Genomic DNA, 8874 nt, shown 5'->3' with positions numbered 1-8874 from the left:
GGTACAGGAGACTGCCCCTCCTTCTCCAGCAGAGCATGAAGTAGAGTCTGGGTCCCCCCCCCCGCCCCAAGTGCCTGTCGGGGCCTGGGTTTCAGCTGTCCACACCACAGCAGTGGGCAACGAGCTTAAAGCCCCTGATGGCTCTGGGCGCTGACTCTCACCAGTGGCTATGGATGAAGTCACAGGCGATTTTCAGCCAGCGCCGCTCCAATTATGATTCTCACTGGCCAGAAAAGGTATGAGGAAAAAGCACAAGATAAGGAAGTTATATTTCCTGTAAATAAAATATTCACAGGAAAGTTTTCCACAAAGTTTTCTTCCCTTCTGAAGACCCCAGAAAACGAATCATTCACTTCCCTTTCCAACACCACTACTCATGCCTCCAATGGTTTTCTTTCCAAACACATCCTATAAATGATTTTGTAAATTTATTACTCGTCACTACACTGTTGTCATTGTTATGTGCCATCAAGTTGCTTATGACTCATAGTGAACCTACATACAATAGCCCTATACCCTGCTCTATCCTATGCCAATGTTATTCTTGTTTCTGACACGCCTACCCCCATTACACAAGTCATAGAATCAAGCTATCTCATCAAGGGTTATTACAATAAGCATAAAATTATGTAGACTTTTTTTTGACGTTTCTGGTGGCTGAGTAGATAGTTATAATGTCAACACAAAGGCTAGTCGTTCATATCCACAAGCTGCTTTGCTTCGAGACAGGAGGGTAATCTCCTCTCTAAAAATCTGCTGAAGGGCCAGTTGAGTTGGCTCCGACTTGATGGCAATGACTTGGATAAGGGAAGCCGAATATCAAATTTAATAATAGTAGACCAAATGCTGTTTCAGGAAATGAGGGAAGCTTGATTGCACACCTTGTGGCAATGGGGTGTTCCCTAGGAGTTAACATTGTTCTTAGTTTGTGTCAAATGAACCCCTCCCTCTTGAGATTAACATAAAGAGGAACTTGGCCTTATCTGTAAAAGACTTCACCATTATCCTTTGTTTTGTACTTCCTTATGATTTTACTTTTATTATCTTATGATTCTAAATAAATACTCAGAGAAGCATGGCTTGAGGTCTTCAGTTGAGAACTGCTGACCCTCTGTTTTACGCTCCCTGCTCTATCTCATTCCTGGCTGTTTGTCTCTTTATTAATAATTATAAAATTATTCTATTCTTTGGGACCCTCGGTCTGCGACACTCGGAGGTAGATAACAGGAAGTGAAAGAAGATGCAAAGGCTCGAACCAAATAATCGTGGACTGAAATCTTTGCTCAGAAACTTACTAGTACCTTAGACAAATTATGTCATTTCTTTGAGTCTTTGGTTTCTTACCTATAAAATCATGTTAACAATTCCTTCTAAGATTTATGTAAATTAATGACAGAAAATATGAAGTATACAGCCTCAGAAAGCAGACAGGAAATAAATTTCCACCCAATCTTTTTCTTCACTGAGATCAACAGTTCTATCTTGATTTTTCCATCATATGCACATACCCATCAGTAACATCACTCAGAAGTGTTTCAATGAGTATATCAATTAAATTAGCCACTATACCTATCAGTAAAAGGCAAATACACCATAAAATTTACCTACAGTCCAAAGGAACACCTCAACTCCTCCATGTCTTTCCTGCATCAGCAGTAAGAGAAAAGAAGGGATGTGTAGTAAGACCAAAAACGGCAGAGGGGTAGTCTTAAATTGTAGAAAGAAGCCTGAAGATGTTTTAAAGTGTGCTGTGGGTTAAAGATAAGAGAATGGAGGGTTGAGGGAGTCAACTAGCTCAAATACTAAAACCTTTGCTTAAGAGCTGGACCATCTTAACCTGGAGAGGATAAGAAGGGAAATGACAGCCATACAGAAAGCTAAGTTCCTATAATAACATGGGGAGCTCTGGTGGCCTACTGATAAAAAGCTGCACTGCAATCCCAAAGGTACACAGAAGAAATATAAGCCATCTCCTCCCATGCAATTTACTGCCTCTGAAAATCCACTGGAGGGTCAGCTAAAAGTTGGCTCCAACTCGAAGACAACACAACAAAATAATGACATAGGTCAACTCTGGTAACTAGAGGCTGAGGAGTTGCACTGCAAACCCAAAGGCATGCAGTTCAAATCCATGAGCTGCTCCACAGAAGGAAGATGGGCAATCCCCTCTACTGCAATTCACTGCCTCTGGAAACCCTCTGAAGGGTCAACTACAGGGTGCTTTCAACTTGATAGTCCATGCCAGTAACACAATGACATAAGTGGACAAATCACTCCACAATAATAAATGTTTTATTGACTCTGTGAATCACAAACTATGATTTAACATTGAGAATAACGAGAATCCCAGAGCACTTAATTGTGCTCATGAGACACCTATATCTAGACTAAGAGGCTGTTCTCCAGACATAGCAAGGAAATACTGTTGTTGTTGTTTGATGCCAGCAAGTCGTGGACGACTCATAGTGACCCTACGAACAAACGGCCTGAGCACTGTTCATACATTACTGGAGCTTCCGGAGGCATACCATTTTGGAAGTGGATGCCGCTTCTGCTTCCAGAAGGAAATACCACATGGTTTAAAATTAAGAAGAATGAGTGTCAGGGTTATAGGCTTTCTCCATACCTATTCAATCCATATGCTAAACAAAAGCATACATGAAGCTGAACTTATGAAGAAGAATGTGCCTCACGATCAGAAGGCTCATCAAAAATCTGCATTATATAGCTGACATTATACTTGCTAAAACTGAAGAAGACTTGAATCACTTGCTACAGAAGATCAAAGACTGCATGCAGCCTTCAATATGGATTACATCTAAATATCAAATTCTCATCACTAAGCCAACAAACAGTATCATTGACAGGTGGAGAAAAGATTGAAGTTGTCAACACTTTCATCTTAATTGGATCCAGAACCTATAACTTTAGTGCCAGTTCTTAAGAAATCAAAAGTTGTATCAAACTGCAAAAATCTGCTGACAGAGACTACTCCAACATGGTGGTGAGTGAGGATATCAGTTTAAAGTGCGTCTGATCAAACCATGGTCTTTTCAATTATTTGCTATGCATGTGAAAAGTGGACAATGACTAAGGATGAGAGAAAAATTTTGTCTGAGTTGTCGTGCTGGAGAAGAATACTGAATATCCCATGGAATGTCAAAAGAACAAGTATTTCTTAGAGAAAATGACACCATTAAGCATGGTGAAGCTTTGTCTCACATACATTTTGCATGTTGTCAGGAGAGGCTAATCCTTGGAGATGACAGAGTCAGCTGGAGAATAAGCTTACGAGATGAAGACCTCTGAAAACCCATTGATTTTATAGATTAACACTGTGACTAAAACAATTACCTCAAATATATTGGATAACAAAAACAGGTGACCAGAGGGTGGAAATTATCAAACAATAAAGGAATTGGCAGACATAGAAGAATTTCACGAAACAACATATGAGCAAGAGCCTATGGTGATGGAAGAAGTTCACCTGCTTTGAAGGAAATAGTAAAAAACTGGGCACCAGGAACAGATGGTATACCAACTGACGTATGCCCTGGATATATATGCTCACCAAGTTGTTCCAAGAAATCTGGAGAACACCACTTGGCCAACTGACTGGAAGAGATCTATATTTGTTCCCATTCCAAAGAAGAGTGATCCAACAGAGTAGAAATTATAGAACAATATCACTTATTTCACATGCGAGCAAGATTCTGCTAAAGATTATCTAAAAACAACTGGAACAGCACATCAACAGAAAACTGCCAGAAGTCCAGGGTGGGTTTAGAAGGGGTCATGGTATTAGGGATATTGTAGCTAATGGATCTTAGCTGAAAGCAGGGAATACCAGAGGAATGTCTATCTGTTTCATTGATTATGCAAAGGTGTTTGACTGTGTGGATCATAACAAACTGTGGCTGACTCTGAGAAGAATGGGAATCGCAGAACACTTGATCTTGCCTAATGCGAAACCTATACTTAGACGAGGAGGCAGTTGTCAAAACAGAGCAAGGAAACACTGCATGGTTCAAAACTTGGAAGGCTGTATGCCACGGATGTGTCCTATCTCCATACCTTTTCAACCTGTATGCAGAACAGATTATCCAGTAAGCTGGGCTCTATGAACAGAAGTGTGGCATCAGGATTGGTGGAAGATCTATCAACAATCTGCGTTATGCAGATGACACAACTCTACTTGCTGAAACTGAGGAGGACCTGAAGCGCTTGCTGCAGAGGATCAAGGACTGTGACCTTCAATATGGATTGAGGCTCAACATCAAGAAGACAGATTCTTACCACTGGACCAACTGGCGGCATCATGATGGATGGTGAGGAGATTGAGATTGTTCACAGCTTTAGTGTGCTTGGCTCCACAGTCAACACTCTTGGCACCAGCAGCCAGGAAATTAAGACACATTGTGATGGGAAAGTCTGCTGTTAGGGAACTCTCCAAAGTACTGAAGAACAATGATGTTACTCTGGAGACTAAGGTGCACCTGATACAGGCCATGGTCTTTGCAATGTCAGAGAGTTGGACAATGAATAGAGGATAGGAGGAGAATTGATGCCGTTGAGCTGCGGTGCTGGAGAAGAGTGCTGAATGTAGCACAGATTGCTAAGAAAACTGATTTATCCTGGAGAGGGTTAAACCGGGCTGCTCCTTGGAGGCAAAGATTCTGAGGCTTCGTCTGACATACTTTGGACATGTTACAAGGAGGGACCAGTCCTTGGAGAGGGACAACATGCTTGAGAGAGTGGAGGGACAACTCAGGAGGGGAAGATCCTCTTTGAGGTGGACTGATTCAGTGACTAGGGAAATTGGGGTTGGTGTGTCAGAGACAGTGAGATTGGCACAGGACAGAGTAGGGTTTAGGGCTGTTGTACATAGGATTGCTATGAGTTTTAAGTGACTCGACGGCACATAACAACAACAACATCATCACCAATATCACACATTATTAGCAAAATCCTGCTGAAGATTATCCAGAAACAACTGGAACAGTACATTCACAGAGAACTACCAGAAATACAAGCTGGATTTAGAAAAAGTCATGGCATTAGAGAAATTATTGCCAATGCCAGATGGATCTTGGCAGAAAGCAGAGAGTACCAGAAAGATGTCTGTGTTTTATTGACTATGCAAAGGCACTTAATTGTGTGGATCACAACAAATTTTGGCTAACACTGAGCACAATGTGAACCCCAGAACATGATTGTGCTTATGAGAAACCTATACTTGGACCAAGTAACAGTCCTCAGAACAGAGCAAGGAAACACTGCATGGTTCACAATCAAGAAAGAAGTGCATTAGGAATGCATCCTGTCCCCATACCTTTTCAATCTGTATACAGATTAGGGAAGCAGGGTTTTAAGAGGTGGAGTGTGGCATCAAGATTGGAGGAAGACTCATCAACAACCTATGATATGCAGATGACACAACCTTGCTTGTTCAGAGGATGACCTGAAGTGCTTGCTGCAGAAGGTCAAGGACTGTAGTCTTCAATATGGATTGAAGCTCAACATTAAGAAGACAAAGATTTTCACCACAACAAGATAAAGGTAAATAATCCAAAAGAAAAATGGGCACAGGATATGAACAGACATTTCACCAAAGAAGACATTCAGATGGCCAACAAGCACGTGAAGAAACGGTCAAAATCCCTAGCTCTGAGAGAGATGCAAATTAAAACAACTATGAGATATCATCTCACCCCAGTCAGAATAGCAAAATTTAACAGAAAAGCAAGCACCAAATTTTGGCGAGGTGGTGCAGAAACTGCTGGTGGGAGTGTAAAATGGTGCAACCACTATGAAAGGCAGTATGGCGCTTTCTCAACAAGTTGCAAACAGAGATACCATTTGACCCAGCAATTCCACTACTGGCAATATACCCCAAAGAGACCATAACCGACATCCAAGCAGATATATGCACACCCATGTTTATTGCAGCCTTGTTCACAATAGCAAGGAGTTGGAAACAACCTAAGTGCCCATCAACAAACGAATGGATAGAGAAGCTGTGGTATATTCACACAATAAAATACTTTGCTGCACTGAAAAACAAGGAACTCATGCAATATTATTGAAAATGGGTGACCTTGGAGGACATTATGCTGAGTGAAGTATCTCAGTCACAAAAGAAAAAATACTGCATGGTGCCACTGTTGTAAAACAGGACTGACATCGGAGTTGGGGGGAGACAGAGAAAGATGGGTTCAAAAATGTATACTGCATTGAAACAGATGAGGGAGAAAACTGTTTAAAAGGGATATGTGATTAGGCATTTTTGTTATGCTAGGTGTCTAGAGCAAAGGCTACATGGTGCAGTGGGCCTGGAGGAGGGTTTGTAAAACAAAGAATTTTTGTTTTACTTTCACAAGAGGGTAGTGTACTAGAGGGGAGAGTTGCGAGGGGGGGAAAGTGCAACAATGAATGAATGGAAATCCAAAGTCTCTGTAAATTTTTACTGAAATTAATAATAATAAAAAAAAAAAGAGGACGATGACAAAGATTTTCACCACTGGGTCAGTAGATGGAGAAGAGATTGGGGTTGTTAGCAATTATAGCTTGCTTGGCTCCACAAACAACACCCAGCAGTCAGGAAATCAAAAGACAAATTGCATTGGAAGAGTCTGCTGTCATGGACGTCTCCAGAGTGCTGAAAAGCAAAGGTGCACCTAATCCAGGCCATGGTCTTCTCAATTATAATTATGCTTCAGAGAGCTCAACAATGACTAAGGATGACAGAAGAAGAGATGCCTTCCATGGACTGCCAAGAAAACAAGTAGGTCTGTCCTAGAGAGGGTGAAACCAAGTTTCTCCTTAGAAGCTAGGATTTTGAAGCTCTACCTCACTTTGGGCATGTGGCCAGGAGACAGCGGTCATTGGAGAAGGACATCATGCTTGGAAAGGTGGACAAACAGTGCAGGAGAGGAAGACCCCAGATGTGATGGGTTGATACAGTAACTGGAGCAATGGGGATTGGTGTGTCGGAGTTAGTGAGACTGGCTCAGGACAGGGAAGGGTTCAGACCTGCTGTACATAGGGTTGCTAAGAGTCGCAGGAGACTCAATGGCATATAACAATTAAATATACTATACTGGCTGGTTTGGGTGTTTAGTTTTCTTTTTTTATTTAAGCCTCTTGTTTAGAGTCAATAAGACTTCGAGGAAGGCTTTTGTATTTAAAAGTCAGTTGTTACTATATTTTGAAGAAACATTCCTCTAAATGGTACAACACTCTTCTGTCCTTATGCTGTACTGAGGTACTGTACTGGGGTTGCTGTGAGGCTGAACCTTGTGTCACTGAGTTGTCAAATGCATTAACGTTTACCCATGGTGGACAAAGTTTGGTAGAGTTAACAGTTTGAGACAGTTTTGAGAGGAGGAGTGGCATCCACTTCCTAAACAACATGCTTCAGAAAACTCTATGAACTTTGATAAATGGTGATAGCTACATAAAGGCTTCGGGCCTTTTGTTCACAATGTCACTAAGAGTCGTGCTCGACTCACGGCAATCAACAACAGAATTATTTTGTATAATGTGGATGGCGAAGAATAAGGTCAGGTCTATATCTACTGTTCATACCACACTACGAGTTGCACTCAACTAAATGGCACATGACAAAAACAACTCTAAGTGTCTAAGGTTTATCATTTAGATGTCTTTTCTAGCCAATCAATAGCTGTTTATTTTGTGCTAAAGTAATTATTTATTAAGGAGAAAGGGTTAGGATGAGGTATAAGCACATGAGACCTCAGCACTTGGTTCTTTTATTGAATGCTCACCTGGGACATAGCCTGATCCACAGTCACCATCCAGTTGCACTACAACTGACAGGCTACAGAATCATGGCTCATCGCTCACCAGTTTCTCCAAAAACAGCCTGACAGGTCTGAGTTTCCCAGAGTCTTTCTGACGAATCACTGAACCCAAGGACTACAGAGGAATTGGGGAACTGAGCCACATATGGCACTTTTAATGTGATAAACTATGGACTCCTAGAACTGGTTAAGCCTTTGGGACTATTCTGACCTGAGACTTCTTATAAACAGTCAGCTTTTAATCTTAGGAGGACAAGTTATAAAAAACATTATGTGGACAGAATTGAGCTCTGTCTATACACACATTCACAGATTTCAATTAATATACCCAGACAAATACAAAATGTAAAGATGCTGAATAACATCTACTTACCTATCTCATCTATTTCTCCTTGAGTGCCATATATTCACTTTGTTTTGTTTTTTTAAGTATCATGTTCCTAAAAACCCTACAGTATAAAATAGTTTGATACAAATTTAAAATCTAAATAATCTGTTAATGGGTATCCCACACCAGGCATAGAGCATGTTGTTATGTGCTGTTAACTCATAGCAACTCTATGTCCAATAGCTCTGAACCCTGCTCTATCCTGAGCCAATCTCACTGTCTCTGACGCATCTATCCTCGTTATCCCAGTTACTGTTTTCAACCCACCTTTTTTAAAAAAAAAAACAAAACCAAAAACCTTGCTGTGTACCATGGAGTCAGATCTGACTGGTACCCCTCCTTCTCCAGCAGAGCATCTGGTGGATTCGAAACACACACCTTTGGGATTGCAGCACTGCTTCTTGCCACGAGACCACCAGAGCTCTGTTACATCAATCATCTCATCCAAGGTTGTCTTCTCTATACTGTCCCTTCATGCCTCCAAGCATATCCTTCTCCACGGACTGGTCTCTTCTCACAAGATGCCCAAGTATGTCAGAAGGCGTCTCAAAATCCTTGCCTCCTAAAATTATCCCTCTATGCTGATGACATGATAGTATACTTAGAAAACCCTAAAGACTCAGCAAGAAAACTATTGGACGTAGTTGACCAATTCAGCAAAGT

At 41.2% G+C, this 8874-nt stretch overlaps 1 protein-coding gene across 1 annotated transcript in view; it reads right to left on the bottom strand.

Annotated features, from left to right (window-relative positions):
* PARG (poly (ADP-ribose) glycohydrolase) overlaps positions 1-8874 on the bottom strand; it is a 302619-nt gene that overhangs the window by 284292 nt on the left and 9453 nt on the right. The gene's annotated exons all lie outside the window — the stretch shown is intronic.

This window comes from Elephantulus edwardii, unplaced genomic scaffold (genome assembly GCF_000299155.1).
Source record: "Elephantulus edwardii isolate Elephantulus edwardi_28Jun2011 unplaced genomic scaffold, EleEdw1.0 scaffold00213, whole genome shotgun sequence".
NCBI lineage: Eukaryota > Metazoa > Chordata > Mammalia > Macroscelidea > Macroscelididae > Elephantulus > Elephantulus edwardii.
The sequence above is the reverse complement of the archived record's forward strand: the minus strand, read 5'-3'. Positions and strand labels throughout refer to the sequence as shown.